Below are 12,804 nucleotides of genomic sequence, written 5' to 3' on the forward strand. Positions count from 1 at the left end.
TGCACTCTACAAAATTATTTTAAAGGATTTTCTCAACATTTCATAATTGTCCATAATGATGATTTACTCAGTAAGTTTTCAAAACGTATCACATATGACTTCTATAGCTAAAGCTGGGATCATACTACATACATTGTTTGCCCACATGTATGCATGTGCATTCATGTTTAGGTAAAGAAATAATTTTTAAGCAGCAAAAAAGAGCAGAAGGAAAAGGTCTCACATATCCAAAGTCCTAGTTAACGTAAAACTAATTAAAATGCCATATAAAATGACATTTTAAACTAATTCAGCTGTAATTCACATCCTATATTTTAGAATACATTTACCATTTGAAAGAACACATACAAATGTTGAAAAGAACTGTAACTACATTTGTATTTGCAGCCAATATGTTAGAAATCTCCACCAACCACAACACAGCCTCTGTGTAGATTCTGTAATTCCCATATGTAATTCCCACTGTTCCTTAGAGACTGGAAGTTTTAGAAAGCAGGCACTGCTCCCAAATATTACTTGGACAGCTGAGATCAAGGAAGATTCCCAAGCTAGAGTAGGTACCAAGTAATTCTAAACAGAATATGGTATAAATATATTAATGTTTTCTTACATTACTGTAATTTAAATTCTTCATGATACCAAACCCACCCTTATTTAATACCATGGCTAACTGCATACCATTTAATCTGTCCCTAGATAACCAAAAGTCAACTAAATTGGTCATTCAAAACAAGTAAATTTATGAACTATCTATTTAAATTTAAATTGCCAGTGTGTTTTAATTACATTTTGGAAGTAATTAGGATGAAAAATGAAGACTATATCCAGGAAACGTCTTTAAATGCAGATCCTACATTTACAATTCTTACTTCCAAAGAACAGTATTGAGACTTGCTCCTCTAAATATCAATCATGATCCATGAGCATTGGCATGCCCTGAATGCCTACTAGAAATGCAGAATCTCAGGCTTACTCTGACACACGAATTATAATCTGTCTTTTAACAAGAATCCCAAGTAGGTCACATACACATAGGTTTAAGGACACCAGTGTAGTAAGGTCCTTAACAACACTTATTCAAGTTCTAACTGAAAACTTACGGCTAGTACTTTCTACATTCATGTTTTTTCCTTCTGTGCCTAATGCTTTATCTTCTGTCCTCTTAAAAAATTCATCACCAAATTGGTAAGGACCATATCTAATTCATCTTTCTACACCCAACTTATTTTATTAAATTAAACTTAACACAATGCTTATGACATAAAGACTCAATTAACTTGTTTTAATAAAATAAGTGGTTAAATCAAAACTAATAAATGATGACTCTATATAACACAAATTAAAAGATTTGACTGATGGGCCAGGCACCATGGCTCATGACCATAATCTCAACACTTAGAGAGGCTAAGGTGGGAGGACTGTTTGAACTTAGAAGTTTAAGACCAGTCTGGGCAACACAGTTAGACCACATCTCTACTAAAAATTAAAATTAAAAAATCAGTTAGGCATGGTTGTGAGTGTTTATAGCCCAGCTACTCAGGAGGCTGTGGTGGGAAGATAACTTGAGCCCAGGAGATCTAGGATACAGTGAGCCATGATAGAGCCACTGCATTCCAAGCCTGGGCAACAGAATGAGACTTTGTCTCAAAAAATAAAAATTTGACAAAAAGTTTAACCTATTTTTCCCTAACTTGGTAATCTATTATCTAATTTGCATAATGCATATTTACAGGGCTTTTTACTTTTTTTAGACAGAATCTCCCTCTGTCACTCAGTATTTAAAATTTTATAACTTATCATGTATGACTTTTATAGCTGAAATGCTAAACCTGGGATCATATTACATACATTGTTTGCCTACATGTATGCATGTGCATTCATGTTTATTTAAAGAAATAATTTTTAAGCAGCCAAAAAGAGCACAAGAAAAGGTCTCACAATCCAAAGTCCTAGTTAACATAAAACTAATTAAAATGCCATCTAAAATGACATTTTAAACGAATTTAGCTAAAATTCACATCCTATAATTCAGAATACATTTATCATTAGACAGAATGCATACAAATGTTTAAAAGAACTGTAACTACATTAGTATTTGCAACCTCCCAGGTTCAAGTGATTCTCATACCTCAGCCTCCCAAGTGGCTTGAATTACAGGTGTGCACCAACATGCCTGGCTAATCTTTGCATTTTTATAGAGAAGGGGTTTTACCATGTTGGCTAGGCTGATCTCAAACTCTTGACTTAAAGCAATCTGCCCGCCTTGGCCTCCCAAAGTGCTGGGATTACAGGCATGAACCACTGTACCTGGCCTACAGGGCATTTCAATAAGGTACTACAAATTAGTAATCAATATCAAGTGGAAAATATTCAAATTACTCATTTGCGTTCTATAAACTTCTAAACAATGTGCAAAAGACTTCCATACATTTCCACATATTCTTCATTCCACTCATCTTTTAGGTAATTAAAAAATGTTTCATCTAGTTTTGAATTAATTTTTCAAGTATATATATTAATACTGTAAGTTCATATTTTTAACTCTTTTAAAGGTGTTTAATTATTTACCATTTTGATAATAATTTAAATCTTCAAACATCTGTTATGACTCCATCAATTTAAACTGTCTTCATACCCAGAGAGCAATTAACATCACATGGTATAATGCCAATTATCACACAATGGTATGGCTGCATTTCTCTATATTTATAAATTTCTTCTCATGTGTTAGGTATATTTTTAATTATCTAAAATAGTCACTTTAAATTAAGTATATTTATTACCAAACAGTAATTGCTGATGTATTCATGTAATAATTTTGAATAACACAAGACATATAAACAATTTCCATCTATAAAAACAATCTTGCTATAAAAATGTAAAATAGTATCATCTTAGAGCTCTGAAAAAGCAATCCAGAAAAAATGACTTGCTGATAATCACACAGCTGGTAAGTTTCTGAGGTAAACCTTTACCTTAAACTCAATTATCTCAACTTCTGTGACTTTTCTTGCATGGCTAATCCAAGATTAATAATTTAATCCCAAATAAAGATGAGCACAATCATTAAGAATGCAAATCTCTTACTGTGCTTGAATATATTTAAACTAAACTGTAACACTGTGATGCCCAATGAAGATTTCTTACATTTCAAATAATGTTGGAGAATTATATATACCCAATAAAGAAGAAACTCAAACTGGCACTACAGTCTCCCTAATTTGGTAGCTCTATACTACATACTAACTTGATCCATTACCAAAGTAATTACAGCACTCTTATTTAGCATTTATCACATTACTAATATTTCCAAAGAAAAAAATAAGAATTTGATCCAAATGTAACTATACAAAATACCAAGTCCTCTAACCAAGAAAATGTTAAAAGCTATGGGCTTTTTTTTCTTTGTATTAATGAAGTGGCAGCAACTATGAAAATTCATAACTGCCTAATATTACAACAGACAAGGTATCTTAAAAGTAGTGTCCCTGAATAAATCCCAAAACATAAGCAGAGCTTAAAAGAGGGAGAAATGATACAAAAAAGCACGAAGAAAAACAAAAACAAGTTTGGGCCCTCTGATAAATTTCAATTATCCAAGAGCTTGTCCCATCTCAGTTAAATAGAAGTATACATAACTGGGTGGTCTTTTTATAATATATTTTGAGGCTGAAACTACTTTAGCAACAATAAAACAGTGGGGTAAAAATAATAAGTGGAAGAAGTAAGAATTTTACTTTTTTAGTATGTGCTTTAGAATGCAACACAGATACGTTACTTGGAAATTCCACGATGAATAAAGGGTGCAATTCCAAACTGTGATTCATTTTGACAGTAGTTAAGCTATTAGAAGTAAATGAAAGTTTAAAACTCATTCCAAATGTTGACGCCTTCCAATTTTTTTGTTTTGTTATTTTTTTAGGAACTTGATTTGCCTAGAGGACAATTACAACCTGAGCTGCTTACATCACCTTGCTCTTAATCTGTCTATGATAAACGTACTTGAAAAGAGGTGATTAAAAACATCCACAGAAGAGATTGGCATGGCATTCCTGAGGTCAGGAGTTCGAAACCAGCCTGGCCAACAGCCTCATCGTTTTTAGTAGAGACAAGGTTAGTAGACAAACTTCACCTCCACTGAAAACACAAAACTTAGCTGGGTGTGAGCGTGGTGGCGCACGCCTGTAATCCCAGCTACCTAGGAGGCTAAGGCATGAGAATCACTGGAACCTCGGAGGCAGAGGTTGCAGTGAGCCAAGATCATGCCACAGCACTCCAGTCTGGGTGACAGAGTGAGACTCCATCTCAAAAATAAAAATAAAAATAAATAAATAGTTTATTAATCTAACACATATAATTAAATATTTCTCTAACTTCTCTCTCATTTGGACTAAAAAACATGTAATGTATTTTAATTATTCTTTAAAGATGAGGTTATTTTAATTTGCAAGTAAGTCAAATGTATAATTCATTGGGCAAATAAACTAAATTTAAAACTAAAAAAAGAGTGAGTACCTTAACATTTCTGATATCACTAAACTGCGCTTCATATATTCACTTGTGGCCACGTCACTAAATTTAACACTTAGGTTTTTGTTGACAAATCAACATTTATACAAATAATGATTAATTTAAAGTAAGTCACATATGCTTAGATGAATCATTAAGAAATGCCTTCCTCTGTAATTTATATGTAAAAAGAGAACATGCTTATTCATAAGCAAAATTCCAAAATCAATGTTAATTAGGGCAATTAAGTCAAACTTTGAAAACTTCTGTTAAGCTAAATAGCATTAGATTTATGCTGGAGAAGAATGCCAGTCGCTTTCTGGCAGCTATTCAAAAATGCTCCAGTATAAAATTTATTCTAATATATATAGATATATATTTAATTCCTAAAAATATAAAATTATAGTATAGTATCTATTATATATAAAATAATATATATAATTTCCAAAAATATAAAATTATACATATATAGAATCCCTAAAAATATTTGTCTTTCAATTATGAAACTATATTGAAAACAAGTTAAAGTTCATGAAATATTCAAAGAAAATTGCTATATACAAAAAACAAGTTATGAACAAGGTGTCATCTGTTTCTGTTGGGTATCAATAAACAACAGATGGAATGGTGGTCACCAAAAGTGAGTGTTTCCCCTTTAGTCCATTGGCTGTAGAGTTTCTATCTAATTTAGTTTACCTTAACAGGGTTATGAAAATATATATGAGGATGAAAAGAAAATCATTACCAATTTGTCTTTACCACTATAAATGGAAATAACTAGGGGTCTAACAATTTATAATAAAATATGTATTCATAATGGTATATACAAAAATAAGTAAAACCTTGAAGCTCCACCTATTCTTTATTATCTTTATTTCATACTCCCAGGAATAAATAAAAGTGATGGATTTCCAAGAGGCAAAAAGCAAAATGGGAGTCTCGGGGTTATGAATAAGATTACTTGAGCAGCTGAGTGAGGCTATAACCCCAGCAATTTGGGAGACCAAGGCGGGAGGATCACAAGGTTGAGAGATTGAGACCACCATCCTGGCCAACATGGTTAAACCCCGTCTCTAGCTGGGCATGGTGGAGCACGCCTGTAGTTCCATCTACTCAGGAGGCCAAGGCAGGAGAATCACCTGAACATGGGAGGTGGAGGCTGCAGTGAGCTGAGATTGCACCACTGCACTCTAGCCTGGCAACAGAGTAAGACTCTGTCTCAAAAAAAGAGATTACTTGAGCTAAGGGCACCCACAGTGGATCTCTTCCAAGTAGCCAAAGTGATTAAGTATATTCTAATTCACTACAAAAACTGTTTGCAAGGGTTTCTTCTAAGAATCTATGACAGACAGAGGTTTTATAAAATGTGACTAGTACCTGAGAGGTCACCTTGAGTCTGATAATAGAACATTCTGGTATCTAAAGCCCTCACAGATAACCTTCTTTCCCAAACTGTCATAATTCAAACAGTTAGTATAAGTAAAATAAATATGGACATAACGTATAATAACCTTTAGTGATTTTAACAGAACTGAATCCAAATGCTTCAACATTTTTGCTAAACTAGCATCTAAAAAATATTTATATGAAACATATTTCATATTTTCAGATTCTCAAGACTTAAGCTTAAACTTTATTAAATAGGTACTTTTTATATGTGTAAAATTAGTTAAAACATAAATGTATGTAATCCCAGCACTTTGGGAGGCCGAGGCGGGTGGACCATGAGGTCAAAAGATCGAGACCATCCTGGTCAACATGGTGAAACCCCGTCTCTACTAAAAATACAAAAAATTAGCTGGGCATGGTGGCGCATGCCTGTAATCCTAGCTACTCAGGAGGCTGAGGCAGAAGAATTGCCTGAACCCAGGAGGCAGAGGTTGCGGTGAGCCGAGATCGCGCCATTGCACTCCAGCCTGGGTAACAAGAGCGAAACTCCGTCTCGAAAAAAAAAAAAACCATAAATGTAATAAAAGTAGGCTCTAAGATATTTGATTATCTCTCAAATAAAGACTGCCGCTTAGAACAGGCTAGCGGCTACATTAAGTGAGATGGAAAAACAATTAAACGTGTTTAAATCCCCTTCTAAAAAAATGATCTGAAAGAAATAATACATCCTGAAAAACAGTATGGTTTTCATTTAAAGCTGCTAAAAAGTACTTTGACTATTTATTGTATTATTTTACAAAAAAGAAAATACATTAAACAAAACCAGAATTTGTAAGTCAGAAGAAAAGATCTCTGAACTTCAAAGAGAGTAGATGATGATGCATGTGTGTGAAAACTATGGAAAGACAGGTCCCAATAAGTCCTTTGGCAATTCTGTAAAAGATGAAAAGTCACTATATGACATAAAGTGCAAAGAAAGCAAAAGAAAATCTGAAAGCTTTCAAGTTACATTAGAGTTTCTAGAAAATATGCCCAAAGTATGAACATCAATTTTACAGTAACTTCAAAAGGGATATGGGTAAGCTCATTTTTATTTTCTTCAAAATTAATTTCCTTGCCTAAAAGGAAGTAAAAAGTTTCCACATAGAAAATAATACAGAAAAAATTTCTAAATAACAAAGTACTTAAACAGAGCTATCTAAGGCTGCCTTTACAATAATTCTATAGTTTTACTGATGAAATACGATAAGAATGGGACCCATTCCTCTGTGGTAAGCAGGGAAGTTGCTGTCTGCCAGGAGTGCAGGTCCATGACCTCGGGGTATGTCATGATTGCCCTATATATGTGATGAAGGTAAAATTTTCTTCAGAATCATGATAGAATAAGACTAACATTAAAACAAATTATACTTTGATCAATTAATGGCAGGAAAAATGAAAAACTGACAAAAATAAAATACTATAATAATGTATTTCAAGACAGAATATTCCCAACTGTAATATATGTGCTAAAATAAAAAGTGTAAGTAGGAGGACATTAGGAGCAATGACTTAAAAATGTAACAATGAGAGAGAAAAATCAGTTACATATTTCAAAAGGTATTTATACAAAAGGTATTTAGTAGACTGCTGTATGCCTGGACTCTCATAATTAACACTGTGCTAAGAAACACAACTACAACACCTCATTTTTTAACATACCACCTATTAATTAAAAAAGATAAACACAACTCTGAAATAGAAATGAAAAAACTTAAGGTAACAATAGGAACTCAGCATAAAGGATAAGATGAAGATCAAAAGAACTGATCACTTTCTTCTGTATCTCTTATTCCTACATTCCTTGAACAGTTTAGTATAATACCTTACACCAATTGTCTTGTTTTCTGAATGGATTTTTGGAAGGCAGGCAGAAAAGTTGAGAGGGAAAGAGGGAAGGTAATCACCATTAGTAGTTATTTTCAACTTTTATTTAGTATAAGTGTAGTGCTAAGAAATCTGCTTAGTCAAACCCCTTAAATTCGAATTCATTAATTCTAGAATGGTCCAAAAATAGCTGTAGGGTGGGTCCAAAGTCTACATTTCAACAAATACTAATGCAAGTAATCATGGACTCTGGAGCATCGTTTCCAAACTTGGTACCTCACAGTATTCTATGCTACCAAAAAAAAAAAAGTTTTAAAAAATGCTTTTTTGACAAAAACAAGTTAAGAAAAGGAATAGATAAAAGTAATCATTTTTCCAAATATTAAAGATTTTTATCTTGGAGCTTCAGTATGCATTTGAATTTCTACAAGTAAAAAAACAATCACACCACATTTCCTAAAATTACTGGCTCCATTATGGACTCTTTTCCAGGTATTTCACTCACTAAAATCTGAAATAAACCAAAAACTTTTAAACAAGAAAACTAGAGACAAAGAGCAAGATGAAAGGAATGGGATTATACTAGCAAATTTTAAAGCTTCCTCATAATTCTAGGATAAAAAATGCAGACCGGTAAAGGAGAGAAAAATATAGAAGGATCCTTTAATATTAAAGAGTTCTCTTTTATCTCAAGTAATACTGAAATAGGGGCACATAAATATTACCATAATATACATAATTTTCCTCTATATGATAACTCCAACGTTAAGGATGATAATACTGGTGACAAGGCTTTCTTGAAACAATAAAGAAACTGGAAAAACAGGGTTTCATAAGGGGATAATCTTTGTAGACACAGACATATGAAATAATAACTCTTCTCTAAGATCTTAAGAATAACAGTAGTTACCATTTTCAAACAATTATAGAAAATATTTCAGAAACAGAAACTAGCAGACTTGTTTAACAAAGAAAAATTTTCTCTAGTTCCCTTATAAACAAAATATATTTTGAAGCCTAAAAAAGAGTTGTAAATAGTGGAAACTACAAATAAAAACTATTTCAAGTCTATCTACTTAGCACACCCAAAATAAACTATTTCAATTATCTAAGATATAACAATTCCCACATTTGCCTCATCAATTTTATATGAGCCCATAACACAAAACTGAATAAAAAAATCAAGGTGAATTCTCCTAAATGAGATCTGTTAAGTGACTATAATATAGGAGGTTAATACAGATAAAAAAATTTTTTTTGAGAAAACTGTTACTTTAAGGAAAAAAATTGAAGACTCTTTAAAATGAAACAGGTAACAAAACAAATGATGACAACTAACCCTAAAAATATCTTTACATCTCCCTTGTGGAAAGAAAGAGTTTTGAAAAGTGCCTGCCTCAGCTCAAGCCAGGAAAGTAAAATATGTCTGTCCTAAGAATTCATAACTATAAGCCAGTACTTAAAGGTTTAAAATTTACACTCCGAAAGTAATGGAAAACATACACACCAAACTTTTATTTAAAATATTCTCGGCCGGGCACGGTGGCTCACACCTGTAATCCCAGCACTGTGGGAGGAGGCCGAGGCGGGTGGATCATGAGGTCAAGACTTCGAGACCATCCTGGTCAACACAGTGAAACCCCATCTCTACTAAAAATATAAAAAATTAGCCAAGCATGGTGGCGCACGCCTGTAATCCCAGCTACTTAGGAGGCTGAGGCAGGAGAATTGCCTGAACCCAGGAGGTGGAAGCTGTGGTGAGCCAAGATTGCGCCATTGCACTCCAGCCTGGGTAACAAGAGCGAAACTCCCATCTCAAAAAAAAAAAAAAAAAAATTCTCAAGTTGGTAGAGACCCTTCCAAAGTACCTGGTAAAAATGAACATAAATGATTTCCGGAAGAAACTCTTTAAAACTTGGCCTCAAAGAATTCGCAATGAGAAAAAGGTAAACACCCTTAAAGAAAAATTGGTTAAACACTTGCATACATATTTTCCAGAAAAGGAAATATAAATTACCAAAAATATATAACCAGATGCACAAAATCGTTAATACTGAGAGAAATGCAACATAAAATGTCAACATACTATTTTCTCTGCATCACATTTGAAAGCATTAAAACACTGGACAACAAGTTTGTGAAGCAACAGAAACATTATCCATTGCTGGTATGAGTGTGAACTGGTTTGGAAAACAACTGTAGTTATCTAGCGAAACTGAAGATGCAGATAGTCTCTAACTTAGCAAATCTATACCTTAATACATACACAAACACCTTGTTACCATGCTGCAGGAGACATTTATAAGAATATTTAAAACAAAATTGTGTAGAATAGAGTCCCAGTCTTGCATTTGATTCCCAGTCTCATTGCTTAGTAGAATAAATCCTGCACCAGTAACACTTGTAAATTTGTGAAAATGAATTTTACCTTTCCTTAAAAAAGAATTTTTTTAGTCCATCACACTTTTCTTTCCCTGACCTTTCGTTTTTGATAAATGAGAAAAATTAGCCAGTTATCAAAGAACTAATACTTACTTCAAAAGAAAAATAAACATAAAAAATAAGTTGCTGGTCCCTAACAGGGAAAAATTTTAATTACTGTGTGAAAAGAAACTGCTTATATACACATTGCAGATCAGATATTTGGAGTTAAAATGTTAGTCTACATAGATGGGTGATTGTTACTTTATTGCCATTAAAAGGTTTCAAATCGCATACATGCTTCTGTGTACACATAATGAAAAATGGGCAAATAATGAAGACTGATCTCTTCTTCAGTCTGGTCTGTTTAATCCTGCTGTCTGCTCTTCTCTAATGGTGCATCCCTAATTGTACACAGATCAGTGATGCCTAGGAGTATAAAGTTGTCATCCATCAATAAAAATCACAAAATTGGTTTAAAAAATAAAATAAGAGACGAGATCCAAGATGGCCGATCACTAACAGCTCGGGATTGTAGCTCCCAGTGAAAGCTCAGAGAACGAGACGACGCCACACTTTTAGACGAATTTTCGTCACTTACAGATCAGCCGATTCCCAGTGGAGGAGCCCCACGGGTCGCCAGCTCGACTCTCGTGGCCGCCACAGCGGTTTTGCCAGGCAGCAGCTCTTCATGCAGAGCAAACGGGACTGCTTCCCCTACTGACCGGAGATTGGAGCTCCGGGAAGTCAGAGCCGCTTGTTGCGGACTCAAGAGGGAAGCCAGACCAGAGATTCCCGGGCAGAAGAGCACCATTAGTCCTATTGCTGCTATTTAGGCGGCCACAGTGGGTTGCTCGGATCCCAGCACTGGGAATCAATAAATCGGACATCGACTCAGAAACCTAATTGGAAAGGCGGTTCATCTACAATGAAGGGAAAAACAGCCTAAGAAGGCCGAGTATACCCCAAATCAGAATCCATCAGCAACGGAACAAGCCCTGATGCAAAAGGACTCAGCAACGGAACAAGCCCTGATGGAAAAGGACTCATCAGCAACAGAACAAGTCCTGATGGAAAAGGACTGTGTTCCATTATCTGAAGTAGGCTTTAAAAGGTGGATGATAAGAAACTTCTGGGAGTTAAAGGAACTTGTTCCAACCCAATGTAAAGAAACTAAGAACTTTGAAAAAAGGTTCGATGAAATGATGAAAAGAATAGACAATATAGAGAGGAATACAAATGAACTTATGGAGTTGAAAAATACAACACGAGAACTTAGTGAAATATGTACAAGCTTAAATAGCCGAATGGATCAAGCAGAAGAAAGGATATCAGAGGTCGAAGACCAACTTAATGAAATAAAACGACAAGACAAGAATAGAGAAAAAAGGATAAAAAGGAATGAGCAAAGTCTCCAAGAAATATGGGACTATGTGAAAAGACCTAATATACGTTTGATTGGTGTACCTGAATGTGATGGAGAGAATGAATTCAAGCTGGAAAATACTTTTCAGGACATTATCCAGGAAAATTTTCCTAACTTAGCAAAGCAGGACACTATTCAACCCCAGGCAATACAGAGACCACCACAAAGATATTTCTCAAGAAGACCAACCCCAAGGCACATAATCGTTAGATTCACCAGGATCGAAACGAAGGAGAAAATATTAAGGGCAGCCAGAGGGAAAGATCAGGTTACCCATAAAGGGAAGCCTATCAGGCTTACAGCAGATCTCTCAGCGGAAACCCTACAAGCTAGAAGAAGAGTGGGGGCCAATATTCAATATACTTAAAGAACAGAACTTTCAGCCCAGAATTTCATATACTGCCAATTTAAGCTTTACAATTGAAGGAAAAATAAAATCTTTTAGGAACAAGCATGTACTCAGAGATTTTATTACTACCAGGCCTCCTTTACAAGAACTTCTAAAAGAAGCATTATATATAGAAAGGAACAACCAGTATGAGCCTTTCTAAAAATACACCAAAAAGTAAAGAGCATTAACATAAAGAAGTATTTACATCAGCAAAAGGATAAAATAGCCAGTTAATATCATATGCCAGTAACCCTAAATTTAAATCGACCAAATCCCCCAATCAAAAGATACAGACAAAATCTAACGGTATATCTAAAGATATACACAGACTCAAAATAAAGGGTTGGAAAAAAACTTACCAACCAAATGGAGAGCAAAAGTAAATAAATAAAAAGTAGGAGTTGCAATTCTCACATTTGATAAAATAGATTTCAAAGCAACAAAGATACAGTGGTAAAAGGATTAATGTAATAATAAGAGATCTTAATACCCAGATACATAAGACCCATAATGAGATTTAGATTCCATGAGACAGAAAATTGATAACGATATCCAGGACTTGAACTCAGATCCAGAACAATAAACTCAATAGAGCTCTCCATTTTAAACACACAAAATATACATTATCCACTTTAAACACACAAAATATTGATCGGCCATTATTGATACCTGTTTTAGGAATGAAGTAATATTTCTTTTTCCCTCTTTTTCTTTTTCCCTCTTTTTTCCTCTTTTTCCCTCTTTTTCTTTCTCTTTCAAAAAAAAATAATAATAAAATAAAAATAAAAAATACACCAAAGTT

At 34.0% G+C, this 12,804-nt stretch overlaps 1 protein-coding gene across 20 annotated transcripts in view; it reads right to left on the bottom strand.

Annotated features, from left to right (window-relative positions):
- PHF14 (PHD finger protein 14) overlaps nucleotides 1-12,804 on the bottom strand; it is a 247,910-nt gene that overhangs the window by 129,319 nt on the left and 105,787 nt on the right. The window lies entirely within an intron of this gene.

The sequence above is a fragment of the Callithrix jacchus genome, chromosome 11 (assembly GCF_049354715.1).
Source record: "Callithrix jacchus isolate 240 chromosome 11, calJac240_pri, whole genome shotgun sequence".
NCBI lineage: Eukaryota > Metazoa > Chordata > Mammalia > Primates > Cebidae > Callithrix > Callithrix jacchus.